A 27,969-nucleotide genomic window follows, 5' to 3' on the forward strand; every position below is an offset into this window, starting at 1 on the left:
TTTTTCTTTTGTTAAACTGCCTTTTTTGCCTATTAATATTATAGTTCATAGAGCATAGAGACATACTAAAGACATGTGTTTTTTTCTCCATTTTAAAAAAGGAAACAAAAAAAAAAAAAAGGAGAGGGAGACATTCAGTAAGGACATAATAGGGAAAATTCCAACAGCATGGCATCCCCATCTACACTTTAATCGATACACATTAACATGAGCTACATTATGCATATGTTAAAAAAAAAAAAAAGCTTGCTATCCTAGTGAAAAATGGCACAGCAATTAAAATGTCAAAAAGGCAAAGAAGACAGTGTGAGATTAAGTGCAGTTATAATTTTGCTTTAAAACTTCTCAATTCTCTAGTGCTCATTGGAGTGTTTGTCTTTAATGATTTTAAATTTTGAAATACTCGCAAAACTCGGTCAGTTACTTAGTATCTGATGTAAAAAGTACATATATTTTGATCACCTTTATTCCTCAGCCAAATTATATCATGCACAAGGTCTTTTACCACTTTTCTCCTTGCAATTTAGATTAAAGACAGAAAATACTCCATTATTTATTTTTCTTCCTTAAACATTGGTAGATGTGAACCCATAAGAGAAAGTACTCAAAGAAGGACTCTCTACCATTTATTATTTTTTTTCCAGTTGAATAAGGCCTTCACAGGCAAATATCATCCAATAATAAAAATTACATTCACTAAATTGTATTTGAAAAGCCTCTGTCAATTATCTCTGCCATTTTTTCCCCCCCATTCAGGCACAATTTAAATTTACCTTCCTTTTATGAGTTGAACCACTTAAGCTCAGCTTGTTTGCGGGCTATCTCTGAGTCAGCTCAGGTGATGTTACCACAAAGAGGGAGCACGCTTGTCCACTGCATACGGTTGGAAAGGAGCTCCTGGTGAGGCATATACAGTAAAGCATGTGTTCGTGCACAACTCTGAGGCTGTGCCACATAATCTCCACTTTCATCATTCTTAGTGAATGTGTAAGTGAAACCGGGAACTGAATATTTAATGCTACCTTTTTTTCCCCCCTTTTTTGTCAGTAAGTAAAGATGCAAACCTGCACAGCTCCACCTCGGGGAACCCCAAGGGGTACATTTGTGTGGGAACTAAACCATCCACATCAAGCACCGAGGAAGGAGGGTAATGAGACCTTGACATGCTACTGGCTGACATATAGGTTTTATTAGATTAAAAGCTCTGCAATGCCCATAAGGCAGAAAGAGTCGTTGCATATTCTCCAATTCTAGAAGGCAGAAAAATGTTCTAGTTCATAAAATAAGTGCAGGCAGCTCATGTCTGTAAATCTTTTTTTAACTAGTATTGTCTTTGTTTCCTCCTATTGTAGGGAAGTGTATTTCCTTAAACACATTAACGATGCTTAGGTAATATTTCTTATTTGATATCAATGGCTTTCCTTCTGTAAAACTTTCAACTTTATTTTTGAAAGATTTTTGAGCGCTTTAAAACATGTTATCTTCAGTCATCTGCTCTCAGACCTCAAACCTGAACAAATATATCATCCCAAGAAAATCATTGTTCCTCTAAAATATAAAGGGTTCTTAATTATTAATGCTGGGATTATATGATAAAAGATCTTTCTTTTTTTTTTTTTTAAAGATTATATTTGTTTATCAGACAGAGATCACAAGTAGACAGAGAGGCAGGCAGAGAGAGAGAGGGAAGCAGGCTCCCTGCTGAGCAGAGAGCCCGATGCGGGCCTCGAACCCAGGACCCTGATATCATGACCTGAGCCGAAGGCAGCGGCTTAACCCACTGAGCCACCCAGGCGCCCCGATAAAAGATCTTTCTATCTGCTTCAAACTGAATTTCTGGCCATGCATGTTTCCTAATATTTTGGATCAAGTTACAATCTTTATTTTTTACTTGGGAACTAAGAGTTTTCAGCTCTTCAGTTATATAGCAGCCCCCTTTATGTTTACTGTAATCAATAATCTGGCTTAGGTCCCAAGATGTCCCTCCCATTGTGGTCTACTTTGTGCGTATTCCTGGACATTGTGATGATGATAGATTTTACTCCTGTAATTCACTCATAGTGTATGGCATAACTGACCTTAACATAGGACATGATTTAATCACACAGACCCTTTAAAAGCACAGAGTTTTCTCTGGTTGGGAGCAAAAGAGGAATCAGAGAGATTTGATGTTTGGTAAAGATTCAATATGAGAGGGCGCCTGGGTGGCTCAGTGGGTTAAGCCTCTGCCTTCGGCTCAGTCATGATCTCAGGGTCCTGGGATCGAGTCCTGCATCGGGCTCTCTGCTCAGCAGGGAGCCTGCTTCCCTCTCTCTCTCTCTCTGCCTGCCTCTCTGTCTACTTGTGATCTCTGTCTGTCAAATAAACAAATAAAATCTTTAAAAAAAAAAAAAAAAGATTCACTATGAGAAAGGTTCTTTACTATTGAGAACACGCCAAAACCTGAAACCTGCCTCTAGAGGTGTCCGTCTAGTGGGCAGCAAGACAACAGGGATCTCAGTCCTACGCAACCACAAGAAAATGAATTCTTCTCATTCCAGCAGTCTGAGGGGATATAAAGAAGCGGATCTTTCCCTAGTCAAGCCTCCAGGTGATAACAATGGTGAACACTTTGATTTCCGTCTTGTTAGACCCTGAGGGGAATGCACCAGACTCCTAACGGAAAGGACTTGATTGTAAATTTGTGTCCTTTTAAGTGGCTAAATCCATGGCAACATTTTACATAACAATGTGTAATGCAATGTTAGGTAGGTTGAGGAAGTTCAGTGTGAGGGGCTCTATTTCTTGAATTTATTTCTTAAATAAAAAGTATCAGTTAATTTATAGGGAACATTTACTATGTTCAGGGTACTACGTCCCTATCTATAATGGATATTCTAATTTGGTCCTTACAGCTACAGTGAGAGAGAACTCTACTAGAACTCCCACCTGACAGATGAGGAAACTGAGTCTTGGAGGGCTTATGTGACTTTCTAAAGGTGAAAATGGATACTAAGTGTCAACTCCAGAATGTAGAACCAAGCACTTTGATGGGGGAATCCACATACTCACCTCTCCCTTCAGTACTTCGTAGAACCTTAGTGCCCAGGGGACCAGTTACAGATTCCAGTAGGAAAACAAGCAGTGAAACTTGTAACTGGAATAAATCATCACATCTTCTTGGAGATGCAGAATTTCACCTTCTAAATCAGTATCTTCATTTTGTCAAGAACAGAAGGTGATTGATCTGCACATAAAATTTAAAGGTGAATATAAATTTCCTCTTTGACATTATGGCCTTAGACAAGATACTTCATCCTGACACCCATATTGTTTCACCTTTCTATAAAACAGAGATAGACTAACAAATCTATTTTTTTAAGGAATTGAGTGATGCCCAAATGTCCACCACATTATCTGCTGCATAATGGGTAATAAACAAATAATAGATGTTTTAATTTTTTCAATGAGGGAGGTAAACAAAGGAGGGTAGGCCTAGAAACTTATTAGTGCTTCCTTCTCTCTGGAACCCAACATGCAGGCCTAGTTCCTCCTACCAGAGGGATCAAGTCCCCTGGGAGAAAGGTCAGGGAAGATAGAAACTCCAGAATGCAGTGAGAAAGTCTTGCTATACCGTTAGTCTCTGAATTAGTGTTCTTATACAATAGCAACATGAAGTTAACGGTGTGCTTGCTTTTCTTTCTGACGATAGAACTATACTTACGGAATTGAAATGGAATATTGTGCTATTTTCCCAAAAATGTAAGACCAATCTCTTCTCCCTGTTAAAACCTTTTTGTTCATAACTATGTGTTATCAAGAGTTGAGACTATCAGATCAAGTGCTGTATGAGCTGGAAATGTGTTATTTTTCAATTCTTTTTATGTGGTTAAAAAGTATATAACAAAATCCTAGTAATTAAATATATTGACTTAAATTACGTTCATTTGCACTCCTTTAAAAGCCCTTTTCCCTTTCTTTTCTTTTTTCTTTTTTTTTTAACAAAATCATAGTCTCTCTGCATATTTAATCTTCACTCTTAGAATGGCTTCTGAGGGGAAAATTGCTTTTAAAATAATTTTCTCTACAAATAGGAAAATTACAATCTTCTAATGTTATGTATTTTAGCTAAGGTCTAAGAAGCTTTTAATTTGGGAATTACTTGTTTCACTACTTGGAAACCAAAATTATTAGTAGTGAAAAAAAGCAAAGCAAAACAAAGAACCAACCCCTTCTCTGATTTAAACTTTGGAGAAATTATTTTAGCCTAATACAAAAACTGTTCAGAAGGTAAAAACTCATGGGATGGTTTCTGAACTTAAAAAAAAAAAAAAAAAAAAAAAAAGTAAAAGAAAGAAAGAAAGAAAAGAAAAGAAAGGAAAAAAGAAAGGTACATCCTATCTAGGCCTATAATGCTCTGAGCCGTTATTTCCCAAAGTGAGTTCCTTGACTTCATAATATCTCCTACTTTTTACTTATCATCCCTTTTTTCAGGAGTGCTAAGTTCTTACATTTATTTTCATTCCCTTCATTAGAATTCCTTTCATCAGTTTAGAGACAGTATAGTGTTCATGAATAGTGTTTTAGTATCTGCATATATTTTGAAACCAAAACTATCATTTAAAGGCTGTGTGACCTTTGTCAAGTTATTTACCCTATCTGTGGCTTGGTTTTCACATGAGTAAAATGGGTGTGTGCATGTAGAGATTCATAAAGGAATAAATACTCAGTGGATTAATTCACATAAGGCACTAAAATACAGTAATTGTTAACATATATTATTTATGCATAGTGTTAAAATCACATTTTCTTGCTTTCCATTCCTTTAGTGAAAGCCAGGAACACCCTGCATGGTTGGTCATGGTGTGCATTGCACAATGGAATCCTATGGAAGGAACCTCTAAGTTTGAGCTGCCATCTTTGCTCAAGCCATGTGCTTGAGCCAGTCTGTTTTTCTGATTTGTCTGTGTAGTGGGTACAACGTTTTTGCTAACCAAGGAATTAGCAAAGGTAGAACTCTATTAGAAGATCTCACTAAGCACAGCTGTGTCTGCCCTAACACTTACGCATGAAAAGGTTTTTATCTATAATTTACTAATGAAAAAGACTAATTGAGTTTTTCCTGGCGGCTCCATCCTTAGAAGAGATTTTAGTTTTCTTAAGTTCTTAAAAAGCTACAGTTTTCTCTGATAAGTAATGACAAGCATAACTATACATAAATTATATGCATTTAAGTTACATTCGCTATGCATATTAACAGTTCTTTAGTACTGAATGCATATTATGGTGGGATATACAATCATAAGGATACTATGTACTTGACTATGAGGGACTTACTTTATTTTCAGAAGGCAAGACTGCTACATATAAAATGGTAAAACAAATGAGTTTTAAATATGTAGTAAATACTAACTAGTATTGTGAATAATTAATGGTATTTGTCAGGTTAGAAAGCCACAGTAGACTGGGAGACTAAGCATATCAAGAAAGAATGGAGAGGACAGATATTACAAAAAAAAGTTTACAAACAAAATATTCTTAATTGTGTTGATAATAGATATAAGTATGAAGCGATAAGAGTATCTCTAATGTTTTAAGTGAAGGGTCATTAATGTGTGTGTGTGTGTGTGTGTGCGCACATGTGCATGCATGTTTGTGTGTATGTTGTATGTATTTGAATGAAAGATTTATTGAATAAATTAATTTATAAATGAATTTTCTAAAATTAAAGTGGTTTTGTTCACTTACTGACTTGCAATGTATTGAGTTTGGGGATCATCAAATCAGATCTGTAGTAGGTATAGACAATCTACTGAAACTCAAATCAGAGCGTTTCCTAAAGGTCACAAGGGAGAAGAAACAATAGAACTAGACAGTCAGGGAAAAAATTGCTTATTTTGAGTTAGCTGGGTGAAGGTATAATATGGGATTTTTTGGTCAAATTCTTATTAAGGATAGCTTGAAATTGGGTCTAGAAAAACACAGGACATGGTACATGAAATAAATACAGGAAAATTATGGTGGAGACCATGGGGAGACTTTAAAAGAGAGATACCCAGTAAACCTGAAGAGCATAGTTTGTAAGAACATACAATATAATGGAGCATGCAGTTTGAAGTCAGACATTGCACTGGGTTGAATTTTGTCACCCCAAAGATGTGTTCATGTCCTAATCCTTGGTGCCTGTGAAGTGACCTTATTGGGAAATAAGGTTATTTACAAATGTAATCTTGTTAATATAAGGTCATACTGGATTTATGGGGGTACTCAATTTGATAATTAGTGTCTTCTCAAAAAAAAAAAGAGAGAGAGAGAGAGAGACAGACAGTTGAATACAGAGACATGGTAGAGCCACAAGAGAAGGCGGCCAGATGACAATAGGTTAGATATAGAAGGGGTGATGCCATAAACCAAGGAACACCAGTAATTGCTGGCAATCACCAGAAGCTAGAAGAGAAACATGAAACAGACTTTCCTTGGGGCACTTGGGTGGCTCAGTCAGTGAAGTGTCTGCCCACGGCTCAGGTCGTGATCCCAAGTGTTCTGGAATCATGCCCAGCCTCCGGCTCCCTACTCAGCAGGGAGTCTGCTTCTCTCTCTCCCTCCCTCCGCCTGCCTATACTCTCTTTTTCTTCCTCTCTCTCTCTCTCTCACATAAAAAAGAAAGAAAGAAAGAAAGAGACTTCCCTTGAGCGCCTCCAGAAGGAATCAGCTTTGCTGACACCTTGATACAAGACTTCTGGCTTCCTAAAATGTGGGAAAATACATTTCTGTTATTTAAAGCCACCAAATTTGTGGTAATTTGTTACAGCAGTTCTAGGAAATGAATACAGACATCCTCAAATGCATTTCTATCTCTGCTGTGTGATAATAAGTCATTTCTGAAACTCTTAGTACTATGGTGGTAATTACTTTGCAATTTTTAAATGTATCAGATCAACACAATATACACCTGAAACTTACACAACATGATATGTCAGTCATATCTCAATAAAGTTGCAAACAAAATAAAAAGTAAATAAACCTGAACCAAAATTCATGATAATTTCAGTAAAAGAATGTAGAAAGGGACTATACATAATGTACAACTCAGAGCTGTGAGCATAAGTGAGACAATGTAAGTAAGTAACTTAAGATGATGTCTGAAATACAGCAATTGCTTAATAAATGGTAGTTTTTAGTTATAGAAGTAGCAGTAGTGACAGATGATGAGGCTCAAAGGTGTGGGCAGTTGACATAAGGAAATCCAAGCCAGCATCATACTTCCAGTTACAAGACAAGGCTTTACGTACTTGCTAGATTTGTAGGTGTTAGTGGTGAAAAGAGAGATGTATAGGAACAAAATCCCAAAGGAGCTGACGTACCAATTAGGAAATCAAAGAGCAGGGGAAAAGAATGTGATTTGAGTATGTGAGGGTAGAAACCAGGAGTACGAGACAGCAGGGATGGAAAACCAGAAATTGTACATCCCTGAGATCATACCATGGATATCCTTATTCCTGCCTGATAAGTGCTATTCGTAATAATTTCTTGGGGCGTCTGGGTTGTGCAGTGGGTAAGCCTCTGACTCAGTTTCAGCTCAGGGCATGATCTCAGGGTTGTGAGATGAGCCCTGGGCTCCAGACTCAGAGTCTGTTAAGACCCTGCCCCTCGTCGCTGCCCTCACTTGCATACATGCACGTTCTCTCTCTCACTCTCTCTCAAATAAAATAAATCAATCTTTAAAAAATAATAATCTCTAAAAAAAAAGTTAGGTACTGGCCATGAATAATCAATGCCTGTTTCTAGGGATTGTTTTTATTTTTTTTCTTGATAGAACAAATCCTGGTGACTGCAGTTCCCTCTTTGTGCTCGATAGGGTGATGGGACTGCCCACTCCACTTCGTGAATAGCTTACCTTAGATTTGAATGATGAGTGGAGCACAGGGAAAGAGAAAACAGACATCAACAAAAGAGAATCAGAAAGTATTATCGAGTGGGTGAAAATCTGGGGACACATGCCTAAACTGCTCCTTGAGATAAAAAGAAATGAGGCAGTTGTTTATGACATGGCATTGGTTCACTAAGAAAATGGCCCTGGAATTAAATTTGATTGAAAGGTCTTTTTATAGAGTAAAAATAGGGTACAGAATCACAAATAGTAATGAATATGGGCATAAGATACTACCTAATTTTTACAATAGATAAATGTGTGAGGGGCTAACACTGGATGAACAAAGTTGAGTTTCCGTAAGTACACATTTGGAGAAATAATATTGTAAAACGTACCTATGGATATATTTGTTATACATACCCATTTGCAGTAAACATCATTTCTGGACCTCCCTGAGGTGATGGCTAAGCTAGCCCTATTTCTTACAATCTTGGCTTGTTTATGTGGGTGTGTAAATAGAAAATTCACAGCCTCCCAGGAGGCCGTTGTTTTAAGTGATACAAAGTAAAGATGATGTAACTGTTCAAGGAAGGACCCATCTCAGCAAGTGACTGGGTAATTTTTTAAGAAAAAAAGAAGGCATAGACACAATAGCTGAATAACAAAAAGTTATGTGTAAGTTATTTGTAAGTTTTCATCTTATGGCCCTTATTCAATTATGTTTACCTCCTTTTCCCATTACTCTAGACCTTCCGCTTAGTAGAGGGAAGGGGGTGTGGCAAACTAGTACCTAGAAAGTCAGTCACGTGTGAGAGGGAGATACGTGTTTTTATTCAACTACGTATTAAAACACTGAAAATGTCCCTAAATTAATGTTTACTTTTAATATTTCTTAATGTAGATAAAACTAATTATGTATTCACAGTGGGAAGGTTGGTGGTTTTGCTCTTATAATAAGGCGGTGACTCTTAATCTCACGAAACAAACTGTGGATTGCTGGGGGGAGGGGCTTGGGAGAAGGGGGGTAGGGTTATGGACATTGGGTATGTGCTTTTGGGTAAATTGGAAGGGGAGGTGAACCATGAGAGACTATGGACTCTGAAAAACAATCTGAGGGGTTTGAAGTGGCGGGGAGGGGGGGAGGTTGGGGTACCAGGTGGTGGGCATTATAGAGGGCACGGCTTGCATGGAGCACTGGGTGTGGTGAAAAAATAATGAATACTGTTTTTCTGAAAATATATAAATTGGAAAAAAAAGTTTAAAGAAAAAAAGAAAATTACCCAAATGTATGTGTGTGTGTGTGTGTGTGTGTGTGTGTGTGTGTGTGTATGTATTCATCTTGTGCTATACTCTCTAAGACCTTTATTCAATCTGTTGTTAAATTGTATGGAAAGTTGAAAATATTATACTAATTGATATGAAGGAAAACATGAGAATACGTATCACAAGAATGCTTTTTTGGCTCTCTCAATAGCAGATTAACATTTTTAAGATGATGTTATAGGGACTTACACTTGAATACCTAATATAAGGTACATCATATGTGTTTCATTTACATTGCTGTAAGATTAAAAACTTAAATATACCATGAACGGGAGAATATGCATTATAGTGGCCATTAAGAGTATTTCAAAGTTGTTTTGGGGTTGCTGCTTACTTCATTAACATAAATTAATTGGAATTCTAATGTTAAAAATATGTTGAATGTTTTGCATGTCATTAAAATTGTTTGCTGCCACAGAATCATATTTGAGTAAAATGTGAACGTATAATTCAGGCACATTTTCATGTTTGAAAAATGTATAAATGGTATGAGGGTTTTAACATTTTTTTTGTTTTGTTTTGTTTGTATGATGAAAATAGGTTGGCAATCACTGTGTGTCTATTGAAACGCACTGAATTGGAATATATTCAGATTGAATTTCTGAGCTATGTTGTGCTTCAGAAATTTCTATACTTTTAGTCTCAACTCTTAGATCTTCTCTTTCCCTGCTCATCTGTGAGTTAGAGAACTCATTCTTTCATCAACATATTATGTCATTCTGTCAAAAAAAGTTTATTCCATACCTATTGTAGCCCTACTATGTGACTGCCTTGGCACTGGGTTGATTCAACAAAGTACTTCCTGCTCTAGTTTATACTGTGTTAGAAATGAAATACTTGACTGAACATATTCATGTGCATTTAGCCACCATTCCCATCCCCTTCTTCCTTTGTCTCTATGCCTATACATATCTAAATGGCCTCAGAAACAGATAGATAAGTGTATTTATTTTTAGGAAGAGTTAGGGAGCAGCTATCTATAACAACACATTGTGGGTAAAAGCATCACAATTTAGTTTTACTTATTTGGAGTCAATGTGAATTTGTTCAGTACCTTTTGGAATCAAGGTGACAGGCTGAGTCATCATCACGTTTAGTACTTTAGTAGATAATCAGACACCTCCCTCATGAATAAGCTGAAAAATTTAGTGGAAAGAACAGAGACTAATGAAAAGGCAATGCGATACCATCGTTGATTCTTTAATAACTAGTTAACGACCTTGGACAAAATTTGATAATTTAATTTTATATATTGTATGTGTATAGTTATATACATGGATACATAAGTATTTTACATAATTGTGTGCATATATATATATATACATATATAAATATATATGATTTTAACTTATTATTTTATCACTAATGGTAAAAACCATTTTCCCACAAAAGCTGACTCCCTTGACATGGGGTTGAAGAAAATTGAATTTATTTTATTTTTTAAAGATTTTATTTATTTTGTTTGACACAGAAAGAGAGCACAAGCAGGGGGAGGCAGAGGCAGAAGCAGACTCCCCACTGAGCAGAGAGTCTAATGCGGGGCTCAATCCCAACACCCTGCATTAAAGGTAGACACTTCACTAACTGAGCCACCCAGGCACCAAAAAAATTGAATTTAAATTATCATGTCCCCAGGGCACCTGGCTGGCTCAGCCAGTACAGCGTGGAACACTTGATCTCAGGGTAGTATGTTTGAACCCCATGCTGCAGAAAGAGATTACTTGAAAAATAATCAATCAATCAATCAATCACCATGTTCCCAGAGTCCCTCAACTCTTTAGGTAAAGAATTTTAACTGCTTAGAATTTTAGCAACTTCTTCTGTGCTTCAAATCAACTCTAGGATTCTACTCCTCTTTTTATAATATAAACATAGACTTCCTACCTGGAAATTCAGTTAAATTTTGCAAGGTTGCCATAATCTAGTTTGATTTAAATATATATATAGATCTATCTATCTATCTATCTATCTATAGTTTATTTGACCAGTAGTACTGAAAAATTGCATAAACTGTAAATTTCATGAAACTTGAATAACACAATAATTTCAATTGACACGCCAATGCATACATAATAAGAAAAGTAAAAAATGATTACCATCTGAATGAAGGTAATTTGAATATAAATGTTACCATTTGAATAAAGTAATATCTGTTTCTAATTTTATATTTTACTTGGTAAAGAAGTCCAAAATTATTAGCTTAAATGTGAAAAGGTTGCCTTTTTTTTTTCCAGTTGGAGAATAACAGTAAAGACGGTCAAAAATAAGACAATCAGAAGTATTTAGTGATCATTTATTGCATTGGGATACATACAACAATAACAAGAAAGAAAGAAAGAAAGAAAGAAAAAGAGCCTGATTTCAAGGAGGTTGCATTCTAGCAAGAAAGAGAATTTTTAAGAAGGAAAATAGATACATGTGATAGTAAGTACCATAACACAATGAAAGCTAGAACAAGGTTGAATAAATGACAGCCTGTTTGAAAGAGGATATTTGGGCCAGGCTTTAATAAACTAATTTGAGAAAAAGTTTTCCTGGCAGAGGGTAGAGAAAAGGGATAGTCATGAGCCTTACCTGTTACAGACACAAGGAGAAGGTCAGCAGAACTAGATCACAGCACAAAGGGGAAAGAAAGCAATCAAACCCAGAGACACAGACACAACCTTCCTGGATCTTATATGCCTTTAGCTACCATGAAAAATTGTCGAATCTCTTATTCCCAGTGTGATGGGATGCCAGTGGAGGATGGTGAGCAGGAGAGAACACAATCTGATTTACATTTTTAAGTAATTACTGGCTTCAGTAGGAAGAAATTATTTTAAGGTGAAGAGGAGGAGACAATTTAGGAAGCTCCTGTAGTAATTCAAGTGAGAGAGGGTGGTGGCCTGCCTTAATGTGGTCCCTAATGCATAATGTGAAAGAGGATGAGAGGTGACCCCATATGTTTATAAGGAAAAGTCAACAGTTTGCCAATTAATTCTTAGATAAAAAATAATGCATGCATTCTATAAATTTTAAAGAAATATAGACCAAGCCTCAGCATTATTCAAAAGCTTGTAGGGATAACATGGAAGAAAGAAATAAAATGGTGGCACAAGAAGGAGTGGATGATTGAAGGAGGGGGGGAAAATATATATATATATATATGTCTCTGTATTTACAAAACATTAGGTGCTGTATGATGAAATAGACTAGGTTATGAAGAGTTTGCTTTTTCTTAGCTGTATTTGCAATCATTTTTTTTTCTAGGAGTCTAGATAAAACATTAAACTGTATGCTTAAAAATTTTACTTAAGCTAATTTTACAAATATTCCATAATCAGATCAAATATTTAAATAAAATATCTCTGAAACTTCTAGAAATCACAATTTTGACATCCATTCAGATATTCACATATGTCTTCAAACGGAGACTAACAGCTGAGAAACAACTCTGTGCCCCTCCATACACATTCCTAGGTGCTGCTTGGGAGGTCAAAATAGTGAGATGAAAAACATTTTCAGGGAGAAATTTACAATCCTGTGTGAAATGCTTATATCAAACAATCTCATGTTTTTGATGTCAGGTATTAACTTGATTTAAATAGAATTGCAAGCATTTGTCTACATTTTCTATAAAATCTGACACCACTTTCTGAATCTGTATATTTAATTACCAAAATTTAATTTTGGCTGTATTTTGAACTTTTTCTGGCACATACATGCATAACTGATATCAGATTATTGGTACTGCTGTGCAGGAGATAGATCGCTACTTTTACCTTAGTTGTAAGTCGAGGAGAAATATTTATATAATTCTTAGTAATTAATCTAAATAACTAGAGCATTTTAATTGGTAAAAATTGGATATAGGGCTGATGCCTCTTTGTAACAAATAAAATACACTGCGTGCTTCAATCCCAATTTTCCATTTTACCATTAATGCAAAAAAATTTTAATTAAATTTTGGACCATGGGGCATTGACCATGAGAGCAAAAATATTTGAGAGTTTATATCTGTGTCTCCATTATACTTGCATGTAAAATTATAAATATTGCCATTACCCTTAATAGTACATTAATTAAAATGGTATAACTTGCCAGTAAGATAAATCAAAGATCCTTTTCAAATATTAGTTGTATAGATTAACATTAACTTATATCTGATTTTTTTTTTTTTTGGAAATGTATTAGACTTTACCCAAAGATGTGACTTTCATGATTTACTCTTACTTAGATCTTAGAAATCGAATATATTTCTGAATCAGTTAGTGGATGCAGAAAGAACATATTGTGTTTCTAGAGAAAATAATTCATTATTTCCAAAGATTTTGCTCTTACCAGGGTGAAGGAACTGACCTCTTATAGCTCACAGCCATAGATTTATATATAAACAGAAGGGATTTGAAAACACCCTAGTGAAAATATATAGATGCTCAAGTGTACCTAATGAACAATCAAAAAGTCAATAAATATTTTTAGAATCTACAGTGTTGATGGTCCTTTCCTTGACAAAGGTCTTCTTTTGGCTCAGTGACAAATTTGTCCCCTTGTTTTTGTTTTGTTTTGTTTTTGTTTCTGTTTTGTTGCTGTTCTTGTTGTTGTTTCCCACTACTACTCAGGAGGTACTTCCTTCTCAGAGTCCTGTGTCAGTCCCCCTTCCTCAACACAGCATAGACTATACCTTCTTGTACTGCATCATGTAACTCTGGATGAGCTCATTTATTCCATGGCTTTAGTTGTCATCTGTGCCATGATGAGTCCCAGAATGATATCTCCACTTTAAAATGTCAGACCTATCAGGATGCTTGGGTGGCTCAGTCAGTTAAGCATCTGACTTCGGCTCAGGTCATGATCTCAGGGTCCTGGGATCGAGCCCCACATTGGGTTCCCTACTCAGCAGGGAGCCTGCTTCTCCCTCTGCCTGCTTCTCCTTCTGCCTGCTGCTCTCTCTATCTCTCTGACAAATAAAAAATAAGTAAATAAAATCTTTAAAAAGAATGTCAGAACCATGACCTCCACTTGCACATCACAGAAGGCACCTCAAGTTCAGCATACCCCAAACTCAATTCTTATACTTTAACCCTGACTCACTCCTTCTCCAGTGTTCTCTGCTTTCATTTATGTCACTGCCATCCACTAAGATTCTCATTCCACAAAACCTGGAGTGATAAATTCTAGAGCTAAACCACTAGACTTTGAATACCAGTTCTACTAAATGGCAACGTGACTAATGTTACTTTGGGCAAGTTATTTAATATCTCTGCACTTCCCTTTCTGTTATCTATGGAATTGAAATAATAATAGTACTACATCATCCAGTTGGTGTGCAAAATAAACTAATTCATGTGAAACACTTCAGGTAATGACAGGTGCAAAAAAATGCTATATGGGTGTAACATGTTGCCTTTATTAATATTTTTTACTTTATCTTCCTTGACCTAGAGCCTTCATTTCATATTCAGTCAACTACTAAGTACTCCCATTTCTAACTCCAAAATATTTTCTAATTCTATTCTCTTTGTTTTCACTATCTTGACCCAATTCACCATTATTGATATTCTAGTTGCAGATTTACTCATATCAGTGACCTGCTTAATACTGCTTAACAGCTTCCCAATATTCTTAGGGAAAAGATGAAAATATTCAATAATATAAAAACCTTGCTATGCTCACTTCAGCGGCCCATATGCTACAATTGGAGCGATACAGAGAAGATTGGCATACACAAGGATGACATAAATACTTTGCTGACCAGCCCAGCCTAAGTCTACTGTTTTTCTTCAGTATCTATCCATCACCTGTTCCTCCCTGAGCTCTGTACTCCATGTACCTTCCAGTTCCACAAAGGAACTAAGCTTCTCCTGATAAGTCCTAGTTATTCTTCAGGTCTCAACTTAAATGTGACTTCTTCTTGGGCATGTCCCTAAATATCCACCTCTCTCAGCAGATTTGCTCCCTGTACTCACACGGACACTCTACACTGTCCCTTCTAAGATGTTACTACCTTTCTAATTAAGTGATTAGTGGTGTAACATTTTTTCCCATCTGTCTCAAAGGTAAGGTCAGTGAGAAGAAGAGAGTCATGCCATTGGAATATATCATTTTATCCTTACTAGCCAACACATTGCTTTACCATAATTGATGTTTAATAAATATCTATTCAGTAAAGGAATAAATGTCTGGCACTATACCCTGCTCTCATGGAGATTCTGATTGAGTAGGGAAGTGGAGAGTCAACAAAAACAAGTGTCTAGAAGTGTTAAGAAGTAGAAATACGAGTGTCATGTTGACTACAAGGGGATAGTCCCTAACTTCACTTGGGTTGATAAAGAAAGCCTCCATAAGAAACCTGTGTGCTTTCAGGCTGATATGAAAGGTAAGGGAGAGTTGGCTGGATGAAAGTGCTGGAGCATGAGGCGGGCAGGCTAAGGGAAGAGCACATGCAAATCCTCTGAAGCAGGGGAAAGTGTAATCTGCATAGCACATGCATCCATGAATTGGCAGCCAGTTCATGGGATGATGTAAGTTTACCTGGAGAACGTGTCCTTGGTGACTTTGTTCCAAGCCTGGGAGGCTCTGCCAAAAACACTCTGTTCTGACCAAGACTTTGGGGACTTTTGTCCATAAAAGAAAGACAAATACCATATGATTTCTCTCATACGTGGAATTTAAGGAACAAAACAAACAAAGGTAAAAAGAGGGGCACCTGGATGGGTCAGTGGGTTGAGCTTCTGCCTTTGGCTCAGGTCATCGTCTCAGGGTCCTGGGATTGAGCCCCACATTGGGCTGTCTGCTCAGTAGAGAGCCTGCTTCCCCCTCCTCTCTGCCTACTTGGTCTCTGTCAAATAAATAAATAAATAAAACTTTTTAAAAAAATCTTAAAAAAATAAACAACAAAAGGAAAAAGAGACAAATGAAAAAATTGGACTCAACTATAGAGAACAAACTGGAGGCTGCTACTGGGGGGGGTGAGTGGGGGGGATGAGTAGAATAGGTGAAGGAGATTAATAGTGCAATCGTCGTGATGAGCACTGAGTAATGCATAAAACTGTTGAATCACACTATCATACCTGCAACTAATATGACAGTGTATCTTAACTATTCTGGGATTGAAATAAAAATTTTAAAAGACTTTTTGGCTTTCTAGTACCTCTGAGATGAGAGAGGAGTTCTTAGTTCACATAATAGCATATTAGGGACTCAAGATCTGATTCAATTTTATTAAAAGTATTAACAGAAATAAGGGAATGTGTTGATTTTTGCTGTAAGCTTGCAGAATAAAATTCCTAGCTTATATATGCACGCACATGCACACACAAAAATGCACACACACACACACACACACACTCACACTCACAGAGAATGGCCTAAAAAAATACGTACCAAAATATGATTGGACTTACGTGGAAATAGAATTATACCTTTTTACTTTATACACTTCTCTCTTGTTTGCGATTATCCATCAGTGTACCTTTTGGCATTATTTGTGTGATCAAAACTTTTAAAATATAATTAAATATAAAATGAATACAAATTAAAATACAAATAGCAGAAATATGTATTTAATTTAACATACTTCATATGATAAGTATGCTAAAGTATGCAAAATACATCTTTAGGTAAGAAATCATCTAATATTTATCTTGGATAAAGGTAATGTGGATCGCGAGAATGACACTAGAATTATGAGCTGATAGTTTTATGATTTTAATTACTAATAGTTAAGCCTTGATTTTCTATGCTGATATATTTGTAGGTTTCTCTGCTTCAAGCCATCTCAATTAGCCATGCAAAGGGGTGAAAGTTCCAGGGATTTGTTTGGCAACATGTTTCTGAAAAGGCCGTTTGGTGCAGCTGCCTTCCATTTGTTTCATCAAGAGACTAAGCAAAACTAAAGTAGTTCCTCATGATGAACTGACAGGGAAGTGCCAAGATCATTTTATTGCTTAACGACTTGGCAGTAGGAAATGTTAAAATATTACAATCTCTCATATCTATGAGCTGAGACAGGCTTTCAGTGGATGGCTCTCAAGCTCATACGTGATTAAGATGCAGCCACATGCCCTTAGCATGGGTCGATGGGAGGAAGAAAAAGAAGTTGGATACTTTTAAATATATTAATAGTAATTTCTTAGGAAACCTTTGCTAGTTTGAGCCAAATGCTAATCTAAGAAATTAAGCTGTCTCCATTTTGATGTTGATAAGCACAGCAATCCCCATTGATCAATGGGATTTCCACTGCATTTGGGAGAGAGGGCTCCATTTATTGAGAAATTGTGTGCCAAGTGAAATTCTGAGATAAACAACTTTATGGAAGGCAAACTGACAGTTTACCATACATTTCCAGAATTTAAAGAGCTGTTGTGGTTTGCTTTCTTTTCGTGCAAATTGTGAAATGGATGAAAGTGACACAGAGTGATGACACCAGCTAAGTCGAAACATGATGTAGACAGTTATTGCAGATGCCTTATCACAAGGTTTTGCAACACACGTGCTTCCTGCAGACTTCTTACAGTTGAAGTGTCTGGGCTTTTCTTCACCACGGATGCTTATTTTGCCCGTTGATGAGTGGCTATCTGCTGTGAATAGTCACCTAGAAAAGAATGTATGTTAACTGGTCAGTGCAGTCTTTTTGTTTCTGTTTAATATGAAGACTGCTTTGATAATTATATAAATCACAAGGATTGAATAAATAAATCACAGTGTTGTTAACCCTCCAGAATTATTATTACTGTTTTTTGATGGAAGGAAGTAGTGATAGGGGAAAAAGAAGATGACACCAAATTTACCAAAACTTCAAAGTTTTAGAAGAAATGTAAAATAGGTTACCTATTTTGTCTATAGGATTTCAGTTTATGATGGATGTTAAGATGAACAGCATTTGTTAATTGGCAAGATTTCCATTGATATCTGGTCTCTCTGTGTGCATAGATGCATCCTACATATTTATAAGTCAATAATTGAAAATAAAAAGGGATTTGTCATGTCAATAATTGGAGAAGAATAAATTGACAGTGGAACAAAGTATTAAATTGCAGCTTTTGTCTGCGTGGATATTAAAATTAAGATTTTGTAGAAATGGCTCAAAATCTGTTTGATCTTACTCATATTCATACATACATTTGATGTGTTAAAGTTAAACTTAATTTGAAAAAGGATTCCACTGAGTTCAAAGATGATGAAGTAAAGAACTTTTTGCTAAATATAAAAGAAAGTACATGCATTTTCATTTTGTTTCAATTTTCCCAAGTTTAACTTATTTTACAACATCAATATAGCACTTCAGGAACAATTTTTTTTTTTAAAGATTTTATTTATTTATTTACAGAGAGAGATACAAGTAGGCAGAGAGGCAAGCAGAGAGAGAGAGGAGGAAGCAGGCTCCCTGCTGAGCAGAGAGCCCGATGCGGGACTCGATCCCAGGACCCTGAGATCATGACCTGAGCCGAAGGCAGCGGCTTAACCCACTGAGCCACCCAGGCGCCCCTTCAGGAACAATTTTTAAGAAGGAAAAGCAACTAATATTTTCACTAATGTAAAAAACAAATGAATCTACATATTAAAGAAAGTTACATGTATCAGGTCAGAATTGGCTTGTAAATATAATTGTTTTTAATCTCCTTAGGCTGTGTATTATAAAATTAAGTATAATAAAATGTTCATACTTTTCTTCATATTTCCAAAATCTTCACACTGCATATGAGCTACGTAAGGCCTTTTGTAAATGAGCAATCTTTAGAACTCACAATTCCTGAGCCAAGCTGAAACACTAAATTATTTTGTTTAAATTGTGCATGGAAACAATAAAAGACCACAAGCACTATTTTTAGTATTAGAGGACAGGGAAGGTTAAGTTGAATTTAAATAGCAAATAAAAGTTACCACAAAGGGAGCAAGCTTTTAAAATGTGAAATATCTCTAACTCTACAGTGGAAATCACATTGCTTCCATATGAATAATTTTTCCATCAACACACACTTTTTTTTTTTAATTTAAATCTATAACTTTAAAAAATCCCTCAAATTCTGTGTCTCTTTTATTCTTTATTTAAATAAAATTGCTGGTATCTTTCAAAATTATCATTTTATAAAATGTACAATAGTATATAAAGAGAAATCAAAAAGGTTATTCAGAGAAATTACAGATATAGCCATAACTTAACCTTAATGCGAGTTCATTGCCTGTCCATTGGGCCCAGTTTTGTTCAAGCAATTATTATACTGCTTTATTTATAGCACCCATGAGACTGTTTTGGGCAATGGGTTCTCCATAAATTACCAAAATAAAATAACAGCACAAGAACCAACCTTACTTTAAAAATAGATGCCACCAATTAGGATGGAAGGAGAAGAGTTAGGTGACGAATTAAATTGCACCAATTGCCCCTGGGAAATTGATGGGACAGATTGAGAGGAGCACACATCCATAAATGTGCATGGTTATTTTCCACAATTAAAATCACACATGTTAAGGGGAACTTATAATAAAGGAGAACAGTCATTGAATCTAATTGTCCGTAATCACTGAGAAATACACAGTAGTATATTTAGTAAATGTCCTAAAGCAACACTCAGATTGCCAGGGTTGGGGTTGGGGTGGGGAGAGGGAGGGGAGGGGAGGTGAAGGGGGAGAGAGAGAGGGAGTGAGAGGGAGTAGAGAGTGGGAGGGAGAGAGAGGAAGAAGGAGAGAGAAAAAATGTATGAATGAGTATCAGTCTTAGGGGACTCAAAAAACCAGTGTAAAGATTCAGTATTTTATCAATTTTATGATCTCATCTAATATCATTTGCATGCACAAACACAATGGGTCGTATAGAACTTTAGAATGAAAAGGCTAAAATTTGAGTGACAATTAATATGCAAAATATGAAAGCAAAGTCTAAAATTTATGCGATATATATTATCATAACTTAGAAAAGTTGTGATAGTTCTGATTTTTAAGAGGCTTTTAGGAACAGCAAGTATACTTTGCAAATTATACTGAAAGTTCGGGTTAAGGAGAGTTTCATATAGTGTCGTTCATAATTAAGACTAACAGATGCTTAGATTTTGGAATGATTCATAAAATTCTGATTTTTTTCTTTAGTGGGGTAAGCCATATCATACTACTGACAATTTCTTGACATCTTGCATACAGTTCCAGAGTCAGTTCTTCCTGCTTGGATAAGATTTTAAGGTCCAAAATGATAACACCAGCATCACGATAGCAGATTTTTCTCCAATTTTTGTTTATCTTTCCCATGTATTTTTTTTTTTTTTCTCTTCAACTCCCTAAAGACAATACTTAGGTAATGTTGGCTCCTGGGATTTAAAACTAAAAATAACTGATTAATATGCTACTGCCATGGCAAAAGAAATCTTCTGTGACTATGAATAAAGAAGTTATAACATCAGGGGACAGATTAACTTTATGTATTGTTATGGAGTGTATATAATTGGAAATGGACATAAGCATGTGCACAAATAGATGGATACAAGTCCTTCTTTGTACTGAGAGTTTGGGTGCCAAATACAGGCCTTTAAAATGGTGTTTGGTGAATATAATTATTGTGGAGTGATGTGATTAGTCTTTGATGAGCCCTGACCCATATTGGAGCTGCTTCATACGGGGACACCACACAGCTAGCCGCTCCTCTGCTCTCCACGTTTACAAGGGCTTCTCTTGAGTAAATCTGGGAAGTATGCTTTGGCCAGCGAGTTCATTGTTTTAAGGTGATGACTCCACTCGGAAAACTCTTCTCCCTCTAAGTGTCTCTATTGCCAACTCTTATTTCCCAAATGTGAGTACCAGCATCTTACCTTCTAGTTCAACTTGGATCCTCCTTGTCCTCTCCTGCCCTCACCTGCCCTCCCAAGCCCTTTTACCTAATTCTTTATTTTTCCTATTTTTTCCATCATTCATCCTTTTCAAATACACCCTTTATTTAACTTACTTATGTATTATGTATATAAGTATATATTTTTTTCTTTTTTTGGTGTTGCTGTTGATTGGTTTTGGGTTTTTGTTGTTGTGGTGTTTTTTTGCTGCTGTTTTGTTTTGTTTTTTAATCTCCCTCCTTTAGGAGAGGACTGCTTTCTATTGAGTTCATCCTTGTATTCCAAAATACTTAGGAGAAAAAGCTGGACTATAATAGGTATAATAGGTACTCATTAATATTGTTTGAATGAATGGAAGAAAAATAGAAAAATCTACATGCATTTTAAAAATTGCTTACTAGATGGGAAAGAAAAGTGCTTTATATGCTTAGATCCTTAATGAGATTTGCTTTCGTGGTGACATGTGCTTTCATAACTATGTGGTGCGTTATTACGATGTTAAGGAAAATACACTTTAAAAAAGTTGATTTAGTCATTTTGACTCTGCTGTACTGTATTATTTTAAAACTAGAACAAAAAGCACTTTGGTGTACTCTTACTCTTTTGTCTTGGTTTGGTTTTAATTTTTCCTTTCCTGTGTTCAGCCCCTTTACACTGAATAACCATTCTCAGTTAAACAATTCCACAGCATCCCCTTAGAGTCACAGAGCTGCCGTAGCCTTCTCTGTAAAATGAAAGCTCAGTTAAAGACACAACTTTCTTTTATGGTGCAATTTGTTTGCTCTTAGGCTGGATCGCTCTCTTTGCCATTTGATTTCCTCAATTGAGCAATTTATGACAGATTTTTAAGGCCCACTGTCCATTACAAACAGGAGGTTTTAAAAACTCCATCATCATCATAAGCTTAATGAGTAAATGGCTGGAAGCTCTGAAGCTTGGTGGGGGGAGTGTGCTGGGGTTTCACTCTGACAGCCAGCTTGCTGTTGCTGTAATTAATAATGAAATGTTACATCTCTTGCTTTTTATGTGGACACAGGGAAAGTGACAGGGATTATGGAGAGAAATAAATTTACAACATAGCTTTATAAAACATCTATAGCTTTAGAGGCTCAATACATACAAAATTACTATAAGATGACAGTTTCCAAAGAAAGTAGTTACAAAAATATTTAAAACTCTAGGATGAAGAATCAGGACATTGTAAGAATTTAAAAGAGAGAGAGAGAGAGAAAAGACACTTTCTTTTATCTTGTCCCTCCTTTCCTGCTGCTTAATTTTTTTTCTATCTAGCTGCTTGTAAAAAGATCAAAGATATCTCTAACTTGTCTCCCTGAGCGAATCTATTTCAGTCAATGTCACAGCCCACTCAATGTCACAGCTCACTCACTTTGCAACAGTGACAAAAGTTCCTATCACACTCCCCTTCTCAGCAATTCCGTTGGGTCCCCCAACAGCTCCCCCTTCATTTTAGAAAATATTTTTTTGCAGCAAGGACGAAGTGGGGTTCTCTGAATGAGTCCTCCACAGTGAAACCCATGCCATTGACTGTTAGTCATGTTTACGGCAAGCTAATAGTCCACAGGTCAACATTTGTAGCCTTGCTTTTCCTCCAAAGTAGTGCATCTGGACACTGCTTTCTCTGCGTATTAGAAGCAGTATGTGGAATTCTGCCATCTCCCTGTTCATGAAATCTGAAGGCGCCAAATGTCAAATTGGTCAAGCCAACTTTGTGAGTCATTGGAAATTAACTGCAGGCTCCCACAATAAGACAAAGGGTTATCTGAATTTAAGGATATCAGATAATACTAGCTCTATATAATTATTTCTTTTTTTAGCATTTTTTATTGTTATTAAGTTCAATTACCCAAGGTATAGTACATCATAGTTTTTTTTTTATGTAATGTTCAATGGTTCATCTGTTCAATGTAACACCCAGTGCTATAAATTACTTCTATATTTGATAATTCTTTCTTAGTTTTCCCTGTATTGCTAATTAACAAAATTTCACATAATTAATTAACATTCTTTTGATATAACAAGATATTGTTAAAATAATTAACAATATTTTATGCTGAATTAAATAATCTGATTGATTAGGCAGACTAGTATGCTTTATTTTCCTTGTTTTAATTATTGACATGGGCATATGTTTAGTTATACGTATGTGCAGAGATACTCATGTATAAATCCTGCAATGGACTGAATATTGTTTTCCCCAAAAAATCTCATGTTGGAATCCTAGTCCCCAATATGATGGTATTTGAAGATGGGGTGTTTGTGAATGCATGATGTCATCAAATGGAATCCCCATGAATGACTCTTACAGGAAGAGACAAGAGTTCTCTCTTTCCCTCTGGAAGGACAATGCCAGAAGACAGTGGTCTATGAATTAGTAAGTGAGCCCTCACCAGATACCGTGTCTGCAAGTGCCTTGACCTTGGACTTCCCAACCTCCAGAACTATGAGAAATAGATGTTTGTTGCTTAAGCCACTCAGTCTTCGGTATTTTTGATATGGCAGCCCAAACAGAGTAAGACAATCCCATATAATATGAATAATTTAACACTTTCATTAATTCAAATCAAATCATCTCTTTTCTGTTAAGTATTGTAATTGTGGATAATTTCATGTATAGGAATTGCCTCTGTTCTGATGATAGAATTTATACATTATTATTTTATTTAGGATTTACTGGTTAAAAATCCATAAAAGAAGTTAGGAACTAGCTTAGAGTATGTAGCTAAAAATACTTAATTTGGACTGAATTACAAATAAGAGTCTGTTTTACCTCCTCTGCCTCATAGGTTGCAATTTATCTTAACTAGTTTCTGAAGTGTCAAAAGTGCCAAAATTTTCCCATAAATTTCTGAAGTGGATTTAGGGCAATGTATGAGCTACAACTTGAAATTGATAGATATGAGAATTCACTAATGATCACTCTTTCCTGTCTAACTAAACCATACTTCTCCCAAGACAATCTTGCCAAGTTGTATATGATCAAAGATACATTCAAAATTTCCTTTGAAGACACCAATAACTTCTACTTACAAGATATTAGTGAGAATGAAGAAGCCCCCTCAGAAATATTAAATAACCAAAATCCTTTCACCCATTTCTGATGAATCTGCAGAACAACTTTATATTGAATATTATCACTCTCTAGCTCTTATGCCAAATTTCAGTTTGTGTGTTTGGGATGATCATCGAAGTATTCAAATGAATACCATTATTTCAGAAATCTACAGATTTTGAAAATGAGATAGAATAAATGAGACAAGATGGGATTGGGAGGGAGACAAACCATAAATGACTCTTAATCTCACAAAACAAACTGAGGGTTGCTGGGGGGAGGGGGTTTGGGAGAAGGAGGTGGGGTTATGGACATTGGGGAGGGTATGTGCTTTGGTGAGTGCTGTGAAGTGTGTAAACCTGGCGATTCACAGACCTGTATCCCTGGGGATAAAAATATATATTTATAAAAAATTTAAAAAAAATTTTATTAAAAAAAAGTATAAATAGAAAAAAAAAAGAATATTTCCTGGGAAGAATATTTGTTTTTAGAAGGGAACTTTTGATAAGTGAAGATAAAACATATTTGCTCAATACCATAGAGCCTTTGAGCAAAGCATGGAGCATTGCAATATAAACAGGCAATTTGAGGCAATTCCAAATCTGTGGAATTTGGTTTAATTGGTAGGAATTTAATTGGAAGGAATCCTTCACCTGAGTTGCACAGCTACATTCAATAAAAGGCCACGTGTAACCATATAACCCAAATACCTGCCACTCTCCCTCTTTTTCAGTGGTTTCCTTCTTTCAGAGTGTTTGAGGAAAAAGACTGTTGCCTGGACCGAGGCTTACTTTTCCATTTTTCTTGTATCGGATTCCACGTGCCAGTCCTCCCTGGGGCTTTGCTTCTTTGACCTGGTTTGTGATCTGGAACTTCTTTGCTACTATTTGCCTTACACAGCTACGGTCTGCTGCCTTCCTCCTGTTGTCCTCACTGAGTTTGTGGCTTTTCCTCCCCTGTTTACGTACAATACCTCTTTGCACAAGGCTGATGTGTTTCAGAGGTCACTGAAGTCTGGGAAATAAAAATAAGAAGTTAGAATCAAAACCACTTGAAAATGAAAAGATCATGTCAACACCACATTAAAATCACTTCATGGATGTACCCTATTTCCTAGGTTTAGCTCCCTGTTTGCAGGTCTGTCCCTCAAGCTCTCTTTTCTCTCCCATTTCAGAAAATTTTACCTTCTCCCTTTAGATGATTTCCCCCTCTTTATTTCTCTCCTCCCAACCAAACTGTCAGATACCTCTAGTGGGGGCTTTGAGACTCAACAATCCAGTGGGGTTGTTTAACACTTCCAATCAAGGTCTTCAGTGTGTGTGTGAGGATGTGTGTGCCTTTCTGTCTGTTCATCCTTCCTTCCGTCTATCCATCTATCTATCTGTCTATCTAGATGTGTTGATCGAAGGAGTAGTGTAAGGAAAGTTTTTGAAGGCAACATACCCTACAAATATTTTGCAGGCAGGTCCACCATGGAGATAAATGCTTTGCATTTTTGTAAAGAATAGTTTAAATTCTCTTTTCCATAGCTTTTTGCTACCTCATTATGCCCATCTCTCCTTATAAAAAAGGGGCAGTTTACAATGCCTTTCGAAATAACCCAAATTCCCCACTGCTATAGTAGAGTACCAATAAAGGATCCAGGGTTTCAGTATTTCTTGATAGTGGGCCAGATCTTCTCCTCCGGAAGGACTTGTCACCCAATAAATATTTCTGTAAGTTGAAAGGAATCAGTAGATGGATTCCTCTTTCCTTGGGTCTGAAAAATCTGAGGGTGCTTCTTTTAGTTACATGAGACAGATGGAAAAATACTCCCACATGCTGCCATAGAAATAGTCCCTTACAAGTGAAATTTGGCCGCTGAAAGTGTGTGCATGGGTGAGAGAAAAGAGCCAGGCTCGAGATCTTTCTTTCTCACCAAGGAAGCAGGTGACCTAGAAGAGTAGGAGTAGAGTCCTTTAATCACTCAGGAGAAGAATTTTGCCATTCAGGTTCTAGAATCCTATGACCGCTTTGAGACAGGCAAGCAGAAGGTAAATTGCTGATACTAACAACTGAAACCAGTTTGTCCTATCCTGTCAACTATCTAGTCACATTGGGTCAGGACTCTAATCAGGGTCACGCAATTAGTTGTCTGAAGAGCTTACATGCCTAATTCTTGATGAAATGTTTTGTACGTATATAAATGTGGTAGCGGCATCTAACAAATTGGAAAGCTAATATCCCATCTAAATATATTAGCCAATTCTGGGCTTCAGATGCTTGCTGTTCCAGTTTTCTCAGAGAGAGTGGATATTTTTTAACTTTCATATACAAGCTCTCAGAACATGTATCTACACAGAGATTTGTGCAAGAATGTTCATAGTAGCTCTATTAATATTAGCCCTAAAGTAGAAAACCCGCAAATAGCCATCAACAACGGAATGAATAAATTGGATAAAATGGATTAATTAAATGGATATTATTCCTGCAGTGAAATACATTCAGAAATAACAAGGAACTAATGATTCATAAACTCAGCAACATAGATCAATTTCACGAACATTTGCTGAGAAAAAGAAACCAGAAACAACTAATACTTATGATGTTGCTTATATATAATTTAGAGAAGATAAATCTTATCTATAGCAACAGAATCTAGGTCAGTGGTTGCCTGTGGTCAGGGACTGGGACAATGAGGGCACAAGAGAACTTTTTTCAGTAATAGAAATTTCTTTATCTTAATTGTAGAAGTCTTTACTAGGGAGTAGACATTTTTGAAACTCATGAAACTATATAATTAAATATGAAGTTTAATGTATGTGAATTATACCACTGATTTTTTTTTAATTAAAACCAGACATTAACTTAAATTTTTTAAAGACAGACATGGAAGGACTTATATTTATATATAAGTCTACTAACCCTCAGTGATGTCTAGTGGGATCTGGGATTAAAACCTAAGTTTTTGAGTACAAAAACATTTTCCCTTGGATGAAAAAATAAAAATAAACAACCGTTTTATTTTTAAGCTCTCATCCTACTGTTTTTGCTTTTTCTGTGTAAATTTCTTGAAATGATAGTTAACAGGTATTACATCTACTTCCAGAATTCATCTTATCTCTTGCATTCTAACATCCATTTCTACTTTTTTATTGAAACTTATTGTGAGAAAAAAGTCACTATGAAGCCAGCATCTCCAAAGATCCTCAACTTTCTCAGTCATTGCTTGTATTTTTTTTTAAAGATTTTATTTACTTATATATTAAAGAGAGAGGGAAAGAGAGCACGAACAGAGAGAGCAGCAGAGGGAGAGGGAGTAATAGCTCCCCACTGAGCAGGGAGTCCAACACGGGACTTGATCCCAGGACCCTGGGATCATGACCTGGGCTGAAGACGGACGTTTAACTGACTGAGCCACCCAGACATCCCCACTTTTGTTTTTTTCATTGTTGTTCTTGTTTTGTTTTGTCTCTTCACACCCTCTTCTACTCTTGACTGAAAATGTCAGGTTCAGAACTTCCGATTTCTGATTCCTTCGACTGTCTGGGATTGCCTTTTCATGATACTTGTTTGACTCCTCCATGAATCCAAGCTTCTACCAAAGGTTTCTGTCATGCTCTTTTCACTTACTTCTGTGCTAATTCTTTCTAACTATTTATCTCTGGCCTTTTCCTGAGGTCATCCAACTGATAGAATGTGGTGTCTTGGGGCGCCTGGGTGACTCCGTGGGTGAAAGCCTCTGCCTTCAGCTCAGGTCATGATCCCAGGGTCCTGGGATCGAGTCCCGCATCAGGCTCTCTGCTCAGCATGGAGCCTGCTTCCTCCTCTCTCTGCCTGCCTCTCTGCCTACTTGTGATCTCTGTCTGTCAAATAAATAAATAAAATCTTAAAAAAAAAAAAAAAAAGAATGTGGTGTCTTGACATTGTCCCACAAACTCACCAGA

The 27,969-nt window shown here is 36.3% G+C and overlaps 1 protein-coding gene across 4 annotated transcripts in view; it reads left to right on the forward strand.

The window, feature by feature from the left end:
* Nucleotides 1–27,969, forward strand: part of CDH12 (cadherin 12) — a 998,981-nt gene that overhangs the window by 670,281 nt on the left and 300,731 nt on the right. The window lies entirely within an intron of this gene.

This window comes from Neovison vison, chromosome 1, assembly GCF_020171115.1.
Source record: "Neovison vison isolate M4711 chromosome 1, ASM_NN_V1, whole genome shotgun sequence".
Classification (NCBI taxonomy): Eukaryota; Metazoa; Chordata; class Mammalia; order Carnivora; family Mustelidae; genus Neogale; species Neogale vison.